We start from the raw sequence: 14,530 nt of genomic DNA, 5'->3' as shown, positions 1-14,530 counted from the left end.
GCATTTTCACATTGGCCCAGTGTCTGACTGACAAAAGTCATTCATGGTCCCTGTGTCTTAAAAGTATTCGTCAATTAGTGCTTGGCGTACAGCATGGCCGTCCCGTGCATCACGTACTGGCAGGGGGCTCCTTCGCCTCCGTCTCCATCCCCTTCATCCTCACCCGGGCCATGCATGTCAATGTCAGGTGGCAGTGGTACATTCCTTCGGACGCACATGTTGTGCAGCATGACACAGGCCATGGTGATCTTTGCCACCTTCGCAGGCCTATATAGGAGTGCCCCACCAGACCTGCTTAGGCAGCGGAACCGCGCCTTCAACAGGCCAAAGGTCTGCTCAATCACGACACGGGTACGAGTGTGCACATGATTGTACTCCTCTTCATGGCTGTTCTGCGGGTTCCGCACAGGGGTAAGTAGCCACGGCCTCAAGGGATATCCTCCATCACCTGCAAGCAGATACAAATAGGTGTGTGTCACTCTGAACTGACACCTTCAGGGAGCACGCTCATGGCAGCAGCTATTAGGTGTGAGCATGCACATGTCCCTGTACGTGTACCAAATAGTCACCTATATGGGATGTATACTGGAAAGAGGTGTGGAACACTGGATGGGGTTGAATAGATGATGCAGGGTGTAATCATGCATGCTGAGGCAGATGTGTTGTGGCAGTGCAACAATGTTTAGCCTCCAATTCATGCTGTGTACTCTTTACTTTGCATGGTCACACTGGCCGCATTGGCACAGTTGCCATCCTATTCAGTCATGCATTGCTTACCATCACCATGGTGCCCCGGTTGTGCCTCTTACTTGTTGTCATCCATTTGCATTATTTGTGATATGTGGCCCAGTGATGTGTCATTTACCGTTTGGCTGTGTCAGGTGAGGAGTGTTTAGCTCTGCATTCATTCTCCACTCACTGGCTATTGCCACCCAGGTGTACTTTTAACCCCCCCTTTCCCACCCTGGTAAACTACCCCCCCCTTTCCCACCCTGGTAAACTATCCCCCCCTTTCCCACCCAGGTGTACTATCCCCCCCTTCTGCATCCGCACACATGAGTACCCCACAGCATGGCCATGGGCCTGTTGTGCAACTCACCGAGCAGCCAGGCACGTGGTCCAGCATGTCGCTCCATGTGACGGGGTAGCATGGAGTTGCGCAGTAACATGGCATCATGTGTGGATCCAGGAAATCTGGCGCAGCAATGGGTGATGATTTTGCTGGAGTCACATACCATTTGCACATTGATGGAGTGGTATTGCTTGCGATTGCGGTACACCGCCTCTATGGCATGGGGGACTACCAATTCCACATGGGTGCAGTCGATGGCACCAACGCAATTGGGCATGCCGGCCAGTGCATGGAAGCCTACTTTGGTTTCGGCTATCTCCTGGCCAGTCCGTGGTAGGGATATGTGGGTGCTTGCGTGCTTCAGGAGGGCATCCAGCACTTGGTTCAGCATGCGTGAGAATAGTGGTTGTGAAATGCCATGCAGCTGGCCCACTGTGTGTTGGTGGGTGCCTGTGGCCAGGAAGTGTAGCACAGAGACCACCTTCAGTAGTGGGGGGATGGCAGTGCGTATTTGTATGTGGCTGGCAATGTCGTTGTGTATCATGTCCACTATGGTGGTGATGGTGTCACGGTCCAACCTGTACAGGGTGTGGATCTGCTCAGGGGTTAGGTTGAATGGGCTGGGTCTGGTGCGAGGGATTGGTGGCTGCCTACGAGGCGCTGGTGGCTGCGCTGGTGGTAATTGCTGGGCCTGTCTCACCCTCCTTCTCCTCCTGCGTCTCCTCTGTGCTGCCTGTTCTTGCTGCTGTAGTTGGTGTTGTTGTTGCTGTTGTTGCTGTAGTTGTAGCAGTATAGGCATGTCCTCCTGCGCCATGATTGCAAATGCTAGTGGTAGCATTTTGGTGTAGGAAGGGGTGTGGTGTGTAGGTGTGCTCCTTTTGTACTGGGCCACTCTGCATTGCCTACACCTGTGGGGGGGGGTTGTGGTGTGTGGGTGTGCTCAGTTCATACTGGCACAGCCTCCTTTGACTCCACCTGTGGGGATTGTGTGCACCTGTGGCAGCTGCCTTGTATCTTGGTTGCTGTTTGCGGGTGGTCCGCGATGCCTGTTTTTCCGGCATCATGCAGCCCATTATTACCGTGTTCGCGATGCCGGTATTTGCATGTTTGCGTGGGTTGTGATTGCCCCCTATTACCGGCATGCCGGTATTTACTACCTGAGGAGGCGCATGTACGCGCCTATGCCGCTATTAGCGGCACCGTAAATAACTGTGCCGTTAATACCGGGTTTGTGGGTCAGAATGCTACGGAACGTTAAATGATGCCGGTATTTACATACCGGCATCATTTTTCCCTTACCTGCATAACTCGTAATGAGGCCCTGTGTCTTGTTTGTGTGATGCTGTGGCTGGCTGGCCCTTCTGTCAGTCACTCTGCCTGACTTAATCATGGCTGGCGCATCTCCCATTGCGGCTGTGGCCATGATTGGATAATGTTTCCTGCCATGGCATGGTGGGACCGGGGAGCCCTGGCTCAGCACCACCTTTTGGAGACTGCTGGGGCCTGGATAACAAATTATTTTGACTTGTATTGATAATTATTTTATGTGCCCCCTGTCAGTACAGCACATAAATCAAACAAAAACCACCCAAACGCCTTGAATGCTCTGCGACTACAGCTTGCACTCACAATGACTCAATGGTATACAATGAAACATGCTTCCTTCCTTGACGTCTGTCTCGTCACAAGGGCCACAGCATGCTCCAAGCGCCCCTTCAATGGAATCACTACAATTGCATGCGCTGCATTGCACTTTTGGCAGTTCAGCCCAGCTGCATTTTAAAGAAGCAGCATCCAGCACTGTGCAATACAGCACAAGGTTTCCAATAAGGGTCTCTAATGCTGCAGGGAAGTCCTGGCATTATCAAAACCTGACCTATGGACATTCACAGGCCAGGTCAGCTGAGCTGCATGTTCAGGGGTGGTTCACTTCCTGCCCTTTGTGTTTTTCGAGAGCAACAATAAGTGCTACCAATTCTGTTGCTTGTGCTGAAAAGTGAGACGGTAGCCTGGCACTTGCTGCAACCTCAAATTCCTCATTCAATCTATGCCTTACTACAGCTGTGCCAAAATGCCTTTCCCTACTCGTCTGATCAATTTTCTAAGAACCATTAATAAATAGCATTTCCCCTCCTGTCAAAGCATTTTCCATTACATGGGGTATATCATCATACAATTTAACATAATTAGCACAGTCATGCCCTTGATTGCCTTCTGCTATTGGCTTAGCTACAAATGTGATTTAATTTGTTAGTGGTTTTTCGAGAAACCCAATTCTTGGTTATTTACTTTTGTCTTCCTGTTATCTAAAGACTGGCAACACTATAATCAGTTTTGTTCAAGTGACTGTCAGACCTTTTGGCTCTAGGACCAATATGGATATACAGCCTAAAAGCCTAGAAATGTGTTTTCATTGCTCTTCCCCATTCCACGCTCTCTCTCTCTTCTCTTAACAGTTTCTCTTCCCCGTGTGCTACAATTGTGTGCATGTATGTTTACGGTGAGCACTATAACCTCTCAGGGACCCGTCTTTATGTCTTGGTATATGATGTGTGGGATATATTGACCCACTCAACGGCATTGCCCCACATCACTAAGCTGCATTTGCGCAAGAAACAGCAACCTGGCTGCGCTGGCTCCTGTGCGCACCAGGACTTCAAAATTGCATTTTGGCAGCACGAAAAAAAATGGCTGCACCATCCCGTCTAGCACGCTTCAGGCAAAATGGAACAAGGGGACACACTGAAAATGTATGCCAGTGTGTTCTGAAACATATATGGAATCAAGTGAACAGGCAGCACTGCATTGCTGCAAAAGCCAAAAATCCCCTTCAAAATGAAACATTTTCACCCTTTCAAAATTCTGTTTTTACGCTGTTTCCCTCTGTTCATCCTGAAACGACTGTGAGTAAAAAGGCCCTGTCAGGCCCAAGATATTTCACTGTACTTCACCAAAACCAGGCATAATTCCTGAGTGAAAGGTCCAGTCAAACCAACTCTCAGAGAAATCAAGAAGCAACTTAATTTTCATTCGCAAAGGAACACGCGTTTATTTTCTTGCCAAAATGTATCCAGGCGTAGCAGTTCAAAGAGACTTTGAGCCATGTCAGTGGCAAATGTATCTATATATACTTTAGATAAGGCTCCAGCTTCAAGGAAATGACTACAGCTGCAAAGTCAGTGTGGGCAATCTGAGGCAGCTACCAAACCGAATTTAAAGAAAGAAGTGCTAGCAGTTTTAACACATGTGGAAAAATGGGCTTTGCTGACTAAAAAAAAAATTGGCCTGTTTGAAAATAAATTGTTAATGAAAGCCTGCTTACTTAGCAAGGTAAAGGGTTTATGTAAGTGGTGATAATACACACATAGGCTATCTTCTTTCACAGGTTTGTTTAATTCAGGACCCACGATAAGAAATTAAAGAGTTTAAAACACATGGGCTGGATTTGCAAGCTCTCAGAAAAACCAGTCATTCCAGTTGCCTGCCATGAAACTTCCCCAAGGAAGGGAGATACCCCATAAACCCAGGACATGCAAGTGAAAATTGCCAGCTTGATAAACTTTGTATGGGCCAGGAAAAAGCAATTTCACACGCTCGTCAGACATTCATCTGTGCTCCAGGCTGGGACAATAGAAGTCCTGGGACACTAACCTGTCAAGTGTAAGGGGCAATAAACCTTCAATTAAGATGGGAAACCCCCTTGCCTTGAAGGAAATGACAGTTACTTGCAGTTGGAGGAAGAACAAAAAAAAGGGATCAATTAACAATCGACTGCCTTTTGGTTACAAAGACTATTTTATAAAGACATTTTAAAGACTTTTTTATCTTTGCAGTAAGAATTAGTCAAATGTAAAAAGTTTGCAGTTTTAAATCTAATTTTATCTTTTAAAACTTGCTAGAACTCATTGCTGCATGGGAAACAGAAGTTACAAAATATGATAGATTCCAAGGAAAGTATTAAAGTTGCAAACATAACATTTTGTAGATATATCCCTGTGGACAATTTGCATCTGCGTATAAAATTGGGGAATTTTAGGCCGAATCGTTCATGTTTAAAATTACCAAAATGTATCAGAAAGGCGAAACATGGTTGCACAGACCTGAGGATTGGACTGATCTGTGCTGCACATAATATGTAACCTGGTGTATAATTTGCCAAGAAATTGCAATTGAAGAAATGTATGCTTTTGGCAAAATCAGATTTTCAGTAAAAGAAATGTGGGAGTTTTTAGACATTGTTAAATTCACTTCATAAACCTGACATCATTCCCTTGGACATCCAACCAACTGAGAGTGAGGCGCAGACTAGCACCCTTGTCCAATCCCTTTGTGAAGGGTGTGTTTGGTTAAGCCTGCCCCAGTCATATACCATGATGATGTCACTAGGCATTATAAATAAGGGTCCCTGACAAGACCCTACAACACACACTCTTCCTGATTCCTGCGCTGCGTTCCTGTACCAGTCATCTATCCAGACTCCGGATCTCAAGCATTGCTGATCCTGCTCCAGCAAGGTCTCAAATTCTGAAAACCACTAAAATTCCCAAATAACCAAAGGGAAAAACTGTGGTACTTTTGGCTTCCTGATCCAGCTTGGCTTGCTGCCACTCACTGCATGCTGTTGCCATCCTGCTACCATGATGACCTATATTATCCAGTGACCAGAATTGCCAGTCCAGAAGTGCTACCCAGTAACCCGTCCATGCCCAGCTGATCCTGTCCGGCTGATTTTGCCCAGCTGTCCCTTCTTAGACCAGATCCGTGTGGTGACCACAATCACTGACTGTCCAAAATCCAAAACTAAAAAGTGGACTGTGAGTATCAATAGGAACCATAGAAAATCATAGTATATTTTGCCTTGCCTTGTCCTTAGTTCCCCTCTCTAAGTCATCCTATCCTTATCCTGATAACTTTAAATATTGTCAGAAATATTCTTGAAAACTTGCCCTTATTTTCTGGTGCTAGCGCCAGCTCTTTTAGTAATTTTGTCTTGTAAAATCCTAAACTATTAATCCTATTTCGAGTGCTCGGACCTGTTCCGCCAGGGTGGACACTGGGGACCTAGGGTTGAATTTGCGAATCAACCCTGGAGCTTACTTTGTCCCTATTTGGTATCCTATCCTGAATGTTCTGGTGTAGAGTAAAACTGTTCTTGTCAAAACTGATTTCCATTCCTTTTTCACCGCTCCATTTTACTCAAAATGTGCCTTTCTAGATCTCGCATAACTCACTCAATTTACCAGCTACTAGAGACCTAATTTCACTTCCATATTGTCCCTATGATCTATAGCTACACCCCTACACAAAAACCGCATTTCAATTTACCATATTTCATCCATTTTTATTAAAAAACGTTTTGGTAAATTCAGGTGGGAATTGCAAAGTTTGCTAATTTCCCAACGTGTTATTTGCTGCAACATGTATTAAAAACCTGCCACTCATTTTTGAACTGTATGCTCTTGGTTATACATTGCTTGTGATTGTTTGTACTTCTACATGCTTGCTGTAGTGAGGAATAATATTTGTTTCAAGGTTTTTACACACATTCATTCATTGATTCATCCATTTCCGTGTGTCATTTTTAGCATTACCAGGGTTTGAAATCCATTTTTCTCTCTTGTTTGGCGAGGGCGGTTGGATTTCAATTCTGTTTTCCATTTTTCATAACTGATTACCTGTTGGTTCTGTCTACTTAGAATTGATTATTTGTGGATGAGGCAACCTTGCAGGGGGAAATTCTAACTCAAGTGTTATTTTACCTAAAATCAAAAAGTGCTCCTATTCCCTGGTGTTTTGTAGATGTGTCAATAGAAGGTTAACTAAGTCCATTGCCTACATTCCTATTGCTCCTATCACCCCATTGGTGATTGCTGCCCCATATTAAAAATTGTATGATTTCTTTTAATTTTCTAATAAATAAATACATAAATATTATATTTTACCAACCAGCCTGCTTCATGGTCGATTGTGACCCGGGATATTAGAAAAGTGGCTGTGATATGAGTGGTGTACCATCTCAATATTGAATCTAACATAAAAACATTAGCATTTCAATTGTGCGCTGCATACTGGGCCGAGACTAAGGTGTGTGTTGCCTGATTGAAATCCTTAACAATACATTTGACATTTGGTCAAGATAAGTCGATTGATACATGCTGTAGTACGAATAAGACAGCCCTTTGCATCCTTAAGAAGAAGAAGCTGTTTGTCTATAATTTATAATTTATAGATTATAATAACATTTGAATTACAAACTATAATTCACAACATGGTTCTGATGTCTACCAATAGTCCTGATAAACATTCGGTTTACCCTCAGAGGTTATTTTTCACATCTTGTATACATTATTTGGAATGCATGTGAAGATGAGCTCCGTAAGCCGTCACATACTCATATGTATGCCCTAGATATATTTTGCCTATAAAGCGTATTAACATCGTGCCGCATAATGAGATAGCTATTTTCGGTTTCGTTATTCAACACCTACATTGATATTCATTGTAACTTGGAAGGCAAATTTGTATTGTTGTTAATTTCTATTATTACACCTTTGAAATTCTGGACTAGAAACACACACGTAGTCACTTGGGAAGTTATCTGTATCTAGTTTGACAAATAACTACAAGGACCATGAACACCTATTGGACCCCTTTCTTTGTGTCCATTGCTAGAGCTGCTCCACGTGACTTTGGCTCACTTTACGGAATGCAACGGCATGGTAATTTTTAAATAGCAGTTACCGGAAGTACTCCGTAAGGAGCCGAGACGCCACCCACGACGAAACATTGTGTTGCTAATTATACTGGAAAAGAAACACTTTCCAAGGTTAGTAACCATATGTGTTTAGACCGCTTAGACTCTATGCTGGCACGTTTGTGTTTCAAGTCCAAGCATGGTGCACGATTTTACATGCACCCATGATCCACAATAGGTACATGTACAGTCCTATTTATACGTAACTTGTATGTATGGAGGGTTGAAATCAAGATGAGTCGACCCTTTGCACATTTACCTAGCTAACGGATGTTCTTTTGAACATGACTGAATCTCTTTAGAAATCAAGGAATATATATGTTGCCAACACCCTGTAGCCTGATTAAAAAAACAAGTGTGGTTTTGTTTCTAGGTTATATGGAAAGTGACGCATGATGCAAGTCTCTACTGGGAAGGCCAGAATCATTCCTCTCAGCACAAGGGCCATTATAGAGGGAACACCTCAATGAGGGTAAGACGTGATTTAGCTCATTTGTGACACTGTGGTTAATAGAATATATTAAATACCCCTAATTGAAATTTTGTTGTTTTTTTTGTCTTCTCCAGACCCCTATCCCCAATCTTTTCCATCTCATATGGGCGGGTTCTCCTACAAAACAGCCATGTTAAGCTGAATCTAAATCTACGAAGACAGAACATTACTTAATGCGGGTCTCGATAGCACTGATGAAAGTGGTCTAACCACTTGATACCACTGAAACCGGTCGGCTCATTTTTTCTGTGGCCTGGCGACAGATGGATTAAAAATCCAAAACCCTACGCCAGATCACATGTTTGGATCCTCCAATGAATCTAAAGAGAGGACCACAATATCTCATCACACTGGGATTGGAGCCTAGAGAAAGAACTTTCAATCACTCCATACACCAGAATTTAGGATAATTTACAGAACTACTTCAGTCCATTCACCATTTTAGAATTCACCCACTAATGGACACCATTGGTCTATGATATGAACATTGTGACACTTGTCAAGAACCTGTGGGTTTTGAAATAAATCTGCTCTCCATAGAAAACAAATAAAGAAGGAAATAATGTTTCATTTGGAAGGCAGTCTTTAGATAACAGGAAGACAGCAGTAAATAACCAAGAATTGGGTTTCTTGAAAAACCACTAACAAATGAAATCACCCGGATCAGACTGTGTTACTATTATGATGAAGGGAAGATTTGGATACTAGATTACCCTTTAGGTCCAATACATGGACGTCTGAGCTACAAATGTGACAGGATTCACTATTTTACATCTGACAATTTTAATCGCTGGGTGCAAAATCATTACTTCATAGTCTGAGACTCTCTGAGATGTCAATGTACCTTTGGGTTTCTCTAGAATGGCAAACGAGCATGCTCCATGAAGAAAGTCATAGAGCAGGCCATGACAATACGTGTAGACTTCTCAATTGTGAACGTGGCTGCTGCCAATGACTGTTCGCAAGGAAAGTGTCCTTTCATGACTGGGTCTAGGATCCCACTGTAATATGCTAAAGGTACACCAAGTTAGTCCTTTGTGTAAGTACTGCTGTCATCACTGTCAAGTCATGTCAAAATGATGCAGCATAATTGGAGATTCCCAGAATGGGGTCTGTGCAAATTGCTTTTTTCAACTCTTCAAACCCTCCCTCCATTTCCTCAGTCCATTCTATCATTACTTTGTTCACTTGCACTTTCTTTAAAGCCTGCAAGAGAGATCTCGTATACATACTGTAGTCAAACACCAAAGCCCTAACATAATTACATAGCCCCAAAAACTGTTGCATCTGTTTTACTGTGTTTGGTTTTGCAATTTTCATAATTTCCTCTGCTCTTTCAGGTGTCACCTTTTTCCCATCATGTGAAATCAATTGTCCTATGTATAACACTTCTTCGTGACAATACTGCAGTTTCTCTCTGTCTACCTTACATCCTTTGTCTGCTGGGATAGCCGTCAACTGAATCGAGTCTTATCTGCACTCATATTCTGTGGCACTACAAATTAAAATGTCATCTACATATTGTATCACCACACTCTTAAGATCAATATTGCCTAAGTCCATCTGGAGGACTCTGTTAAAGATTGATGGGGACTCAAGTACCCCTGTGGCAAACAAGTGTGATTTAGATGAGTTTGGCGGAACATAAAGGAAGTCAAATATTGTGAGACTTTGTGCAACGGGATCGATAAAAACACATTCTTCAAACCGATTACTTTGAAATATCAAGCTTCCACTGGAATACTACATAGTATTGTTGTTGTTAGAGGAAACTCCACCTCTACAATCTGGTTAATCAGTCTCATGTCTTGTATAACTCTCCACAACCCTCCCTTTGATTTTTTGATAGGATACACCACAGTATTACACAATGGGCCTCATTATAAGTCAGGCGGTAAGGGGTTAACAGTGCCGGTAAAGGTGCTGGCGCCGTGAACCCCGTACCGCCTGATTACGAGGTTCCTTCGCGGGACCCGCTCTGCACGTCTGGTTTTACCAGACGTACAGAGCGGGTCCTGCGAGAGGAAGAGGGAGAAAACAATGGGCTGCTCGTAATCGGCCTGTTGTTTGCTCCTTCTCCCATTCCCATTCAGCCCTATGGGGACTGAAATGGGAATGGGAAAGGTCCGGGCCCGGGTTCCTGAAGGGAGGAATTACCGGGCCCTCCGAACTCAGAATGGCCTGGTAATTCCCCATTCTGGGAACCTGGACCCGATTTTGGTGGCAGCCATGGCTACCGCCAAAGTCATAATGATGGCCAATGACTTTGATGGCAACAGAATACTTAGTTTCATCAGTAATGAAATGGTCTTAAACAGACCCTCATCAGCCTCTCGAGACATGGGGTACTGTCTTGCTCGAGGTAAAATCGCCCTAGCTTCAGCTTTATTTTGACTTCTCCTATCCCCGTTAACAATCCTACATCATAAGGGCCTGTGGTCCATAGGACACTGGGCACCTTTAACAAGTCCTCCTCAACTAGATGCTGCCGCATTATTGCCATTCGCGGTGGAATTTCACTCTCCTCTATTCTTATCCAATATGTGATGCTCATAAAGAACACTACTTCATCATTTTTCTGGGCTTCTCTAAACATATCATCATTAATGTCTGTCAACCTGTACCGTTCTTCGAGAGCTGTTACTGTCCTCCATGTTCTAACCCCATCATCAGTTCCTTCGAGCATTGACATTTCCCTTCGTTCTATGGCTGCTTCTAGCTCTATAGGGATTGTTTGTCCCGCCTCTTCGTCCATAGCTATCTGTGGTCTAAACAAAAACTCATCAGGTATTCTCACCGTTTTACCCACTAAGCTAGCAAGCCATGTTAGTAGAATGCTCACCCCATAAAGAAAAACCTCTGGCTCTACTGGAATGCCTTGCAGAGCCACTTGCCCCCTGAACACTAGTATCAACTCAACCATATTTAGGTAGTGTATTCCTGGATTGGAACACACCATCCCTTGGCCAGTAAATGAAATCGTCATTCTAAGCTTTGACATCAAATCTCTTCCCAAAATGTTAACTGGTGTCTGCCGTGAATATAACAAAGGAACAGACATGTCACATTCTCCTATAGAGACTGGTAATTCATCAGTAAAAGGAATTTGACTTGTAGCTCCAGATAACACTTGAGCATTCATGGCAATCCCTGACATTGGATATTTTCCCTCTCATATACATGAACGAGTAGCCCCAGTGTATACTAAAAAAGAAAAAGATTTGCCTTCTATCATCACATCAACCTTTGGGTCCTTTTGGGGGTCTGGTGTCACCAATAGTACCAAACACATCAAGTCACACTGTGAACAGTCCTATTGTGGTTATAGGCATATCCCTGTTCCTGTAAAAGGATTTCCTCCTACCACAGTGGCACCTCCTATCCTAAGTGTCAGTAACTGTCCTGTGTTTGCATACTGTTGTGTCTGCATGGGAGCTTGTTGCGACTGCCCTTGTGGTAGATTCATTTACACTTGCTGTGGCTGCTGTACCTGCTGCACTTGCGGCGCTTGTGTCTGATACACTGTCTGATCTTGGGCAAACCCTTCCCTAGTTTGTATGCTGTATGGTGGAGGATACGCGGTCCCCCCTCTTGAAAATTGCTCATTCTGCATGTTACTTTGGTTCCCACATAAGCATGCACTTTGCCATGCCAACCCACAAGCCCAACATACTGGGGGTGCTTGTCTGACAAGTCCCCCTTGGTTAAATTCTCCTTGTGTGTCCTGGTTCTCATTCTGTGCATTTTGAAACCCGCCTTCATTATTTTGGAGTCCACCTCTTCCTCTAGAGCCCATACCTCTGCCTCTTGATACAAACCCATAAGCACCTTGGTCCATCGGGTGCTGATTATTCACCTAAGATGCACCCGCTGCCTCCTGCATTCCCAGTCCTTCTCTGCTTGTCAATACCACCCCTTCTATGGCAAATTTTGAAAACTTCTTCTGAACGAAGCTGGCTTCCTCAATTTTCCTATTCTAATCCTTCTTCTTATTTTTCTCTTGCAAAAACCAACAGTGATGCACTATTGTCAGCTGTATTTCCACCCATGGTTTTTCTTTCATTCCCACTTGTTTCTTCATTTGCCTCTGTACTTGCTTGGGCAACTCTTGACATAGAATGTGGTAAGATATTGCCACTGGCTTTTGTCATGGCCCACGTGTTTCAAGTTGCCATCACTCTTGAATGTCCTGAATGTAAGCAATAGGGTCTTCATCTTCCTTCATCTTTGGTGTGATAATTGCACCCATATCTGATGTGTCAAGATACTGCACCCTGAGAGCCCTCCACACATCTGCTTTGCAATGATTAAATGGCGCTCTGTCATACACTGTGTTTTGTACTGTCACACTTGAATACCCTGCTCGCCTCCATATGTCACTAGCTCTTTCCCTAAGATTAGCTGCCAAGAGACCCTTAATGTCTCCTATGGCCAATGTGTTTCACCATGTCATTTTTCCTAACTCGTATATCAATTTCCCAGCACCTGAGGTCAAGCTCAGGAGCTTGCATCGTAAATTATCCTCATCCATATGTGGCCATGGAATATACTGTGGTCTTGCCCCCCCTTTTTCCAACAAGGGAAACTGCGTAAACCCCAACCCGCAGTTGGCTCCCATCATCTGTCCATCCATGGCAGGGACAATCGTCCCTGTCTGTCTCCTTACTGGTGGCAATCTTAACTTGCTTACATATGGCAGTGACTCTCCCTTCTCACTTCACAATCATCCTCGGCAATGCTCTGGATATGCTATAGGATAAGGCGTCCTATGCTTAGGTTGCTCTAGATCCGACCATCTTACTTCTTTGTCTGTCTGCAAACTTCCCTCGGGGGCACACGCACGCCCTCTCTCTTCCCCAAGGAAGGATTTTCTTTCCTTGTCTGACACGTCTAGTCCCCAACTAGTGTGACTGTTATCCCCTTCACCCCTTCACCAGTCTGCCTAAGAACAAGGCCTTATGCTAGAGACTAAATGGATTTTGTTCTTCGCTTCGTGATTGAAATGCAAGGGATTGATCCCCTTTCCGTTGGCTTCCATACTTGCTACCTTCCTTTAATTTTTGATAGGCTTTTTCGATTCTGTCTCCGACACTTCCCATATCAAAGTTTTCTTCTTATAACATTACTCTAGAGCCCCTGAAGTTGCTGCCTTTATCGGAAGGAACTCTTCTATTCTGTCCCATCGTATTGTTGGGCTTGGCCCTTCTGGTGCTTTGCAGATGAGGCTAATATCAAGGTCCTGCTGTCTCCTTTTTTGTTCCAATTCCTCATCTAGTTCCCTTTGTTTTTTCACCTCCCATCTAATTCTCTCCTCCTCTTGTCTTTGTTCTTCTCTCCTCACTCTTGCCCTCTTTTCTTCCTCTTCTCTTTGCCTCTGTATAGTTTTTCCCTTAATTTCTGTGCTTCTTCCAGCTCTCTCTTCCTTTCTCTTGTATCCCTATCTTCTATCACTCTCTGCCTATTGTTCTGCTTTCTCTGCTCTTCTGTATGCTCCTCCTTCTTCTCTTGTTCTTCCTGATACGTCTGTTCTCTTCGCTCCCTGCTCTTTCTTTTATGCCTGTCTTCCTTCAATCTTTTCTCTCGCTCCCGATCTTTTCTATTCTATTCGTCTTTATCTTCTCTTTGCCTGACCTCCTCGATGCTCTTTCCATCTAGCTTGATTAATATCTGTCCTCCCTTCCATTAGTTCTGCACGAGCGTTACCTTGTCAGCTTTATTCTTCCCCCTTTCCATCTCTTAATCTCTCTTTCTAATTCTGTCGATGCATTCAATCGCTCAATCTTCTCTTCTTTATGTTGTATAAACTTAAAGATCTCCCTTTTTTTCTTATTCTCCTCTGGACTATCGTCAATGCTATAAGTGGGTGGTTCATATATCAGGTTAATATACCCCATCACCACTTTCAGTTCCTTTAAAGGATACAGCCCTACTTCATCCGTACTAGTGGCTTTCACTTCAGGTGAGGTAAGGGGAGCAGAGGGCTCAACACCTTCCTCCTCACACTGGCTAAGCATCCATTCCTCAGGTGGCAGATCTTCCCTCTCTTCCTGGGACATTTTCCAGAGCTTTAGGATTGCTAATCTTTTCTCCAATTTATTCCCCATGTATGCCGCGTGCAAGTATGTGGTCATGTGTTACAGTTGAAGAGAGGGGCCCAACACCCAACCTGGACTTCTGGAACCCCTAGACCAAGGAAGGCAGGCTGGACACA

Source organism: Ambystoma mexicanum, chromosome 6p (genome assembly GCF_040938575.1).
Source record: "Ambystoma mexicanum isolate Mex_15411 chromosome 6p, UKY_AmexF1_1, whole genome shotgun sequence".
In the NCBI taxonomy this organism is placed as follows: Eukaryota; Metazoa; Chordata; class Amphibia; order Caudata; family Ambystomatidae; genus Ambystoma; species Ambystoma mexicanum.
Note: the sequence above shows the minus strand (reverse complement) of the source record.